Source organism: Fulmarus glacialis, unplaced genomic scaffold, assembly GCF_000690835.1.
Source record: "Fulmarus glacialis isolate BGI_N327 unplaced genomic scaffold, ASM69083v1 scaffold28495, whole genome shotgun sequence".
NCBI classification, from domain to species: Eukaryota; Metazoa; Chordata; class Aves; order Procellariiformes; family Procellariidae; genus Fulmarus; species Fulmarus glacialis.
In genome coordinates this window covers 3,379-5,515 of record NW_009215364.1, presented here as the reverse complement: position 1 = coordinate 5,515, position 2,137 = coordinate 3,379, and positions in this window count along the sequence as shown.

Sequence of the window (2,137 nt, the reverse complement as noted above, 5' to 3'; positions counted from 1 at the left end):
CCCAGCCTGGCGGGAGCGGCCCCGGCCCCGCCGCTAGGAGTCGGCTGGGAAAACGGCTGTGTGGAAACGTTAACTCGATAAGCAGCTCAACATCAAAACCGAAGTTCGATTCGTTCCTCCAGAACGCCCAGACGGTTATTTCGGGAGTCGGCACAAGGCACAGGCAGGCGCCAAGGAAGGACAAGTCCTGTCCCAGCCTCAGCGTGGGTATGTTACGGACGAGGCTCAGCTACACAAAAAACCCAAACCCCACATAAAATACCCAAGCTGGCCTTCAGTGGAGCCTGCGTGCTTCTCACAAAGAACTTTTTGTACCCAAGAGTAAGGCTACAAAATATGGAAGAATTACTTAAGACGTGATACATTAAGACATTAAATACCAAAGAATTGAGAGTGGTATCTACTATGTATGTTAGTGAGCTAGCGTCACTTGCCTGTTGTCATCTGTGCACAGGGTACTTCAGTGTAAATAGAACCTTTCACTGTCTTTATGACCTGGTCAGTGATCAGGTTACTGACATGAGGGAGAAATGTTCCTTATTTTGCAGTACCGCGCAACTTACCTTTGAGGATTGAAACCATTTCACTTTGGCAGTGGATAAATAGCATCACATATTAGGAAACAGTGGTCCCAGCAGTCAATGAGATAAAGTTCTCATACTCTTACCTCAGTATTTTACAAACTGATCATTTAAATTATAGTTCTTCACAATAGCAGTACCTCTGGCTAAGATGAACTATTTTATGAAAGCAATGCATGTCAACTTTACCCTAAAAGCCCTCTAAATTTAATTATTGCCAAACACCAGGTTAGGAGTTCATTAACTAGGATCACATCACATGTACTAGAAGGTAATTTGCAACTATAAGCAATAATTCAAGACTTCTAGCAGTGAGCATTAAAAAAGTAGGTGACTGTCTATATGCTTTTGGTCTGACACTTAAGAGCTAGCTCACTAGCTTTAAGTAATTGTTTGATTTTTATCATTAGATAAAGATTCTGCTTTGGCATGCAGGGTCAAGCCTTGTGTTGGCAACTGAAGTCCTATTTTGATGTTACAACTAAGCAAGCAATATTGTATGCAGTCATTTTAAGGCAAATACATCAGAAAGTCATATAGTGCAGTTCTAGAGCTGTGTCATTGCTTTGTATTAGCTGTAAGGAAGGTTGAAGCTAGCTGGCACCATTTCTGTCCCACACATTGTAACTTCAGGAATTGTGTGCCCTACTTGAGGAGGGTATTGATTGCAAAAGTTAATGAACAGTTATTGTATTAGTTCAGTCCTTAAGCAACAGTTTCAGTACATCACTGCTGTTACTAACCCTTAAAAGCACACCAGCTTGGAATTGCCATCTGTCAGTCCAGTAACACTGACAAGAAGCTTTAAAAGCTTTTAGCCTAACGCAATCTGTCCAGCTAGTCTGCCAAAAGGACACGATGATGCTGCTACAGCTGCTATGAATTAGTGAAATTCAGAGTTAGTACATGCAGAAGCATTTCATCCTGTGGTGGAAGAAGTCAGCCTAATCTCAAAGAAATCTGATGTGTTCACAAGCTGTGGTCTAGCCAAGAGATTGCAAAAACGTAGTGTTATACTATCAATGAAGAGGCAACTTACACTATAGATGACTATGAGCCTCACGTTCCGACGAATACAGGATGCAAACACCTCAGAGTACTACACCAGTAGTTTCTAAAAAGCACATGGATTAAAAGGGTCTGCATTTTGCGTGTTGACTGCGATCAGAAGCTAGACAGCTGTCATCCATTTAGCAGCAGTTGAAGCACTGGAGGGACAAACGCAAGAGTCATAATTTAGAAAGATCTTTCATTAACAATGCCACGAAAAAGCAAAGAAGAATTTAACCACATTGTTGAACTAAATTCAAAATACATCTTATTTTTATGCATAATGCTGATAGAGAAAAGAAACGATCACTTTTCTTGTTGGAGGCACAGCCGCTGTTAGCTGCAAAGAGGCACACCACACAGCACTATTCTCCTCAAAAGCTGGTATTACTTGTGAGAAAGCTGCATACTAGGCAGACCTTCAGTGTCTGCAGAAACCTACTTGAAGTGCATCTCATGACTAAGTCTGGCAATAACGAGGTAGAAACCTTGAACTGTTTCTTCCC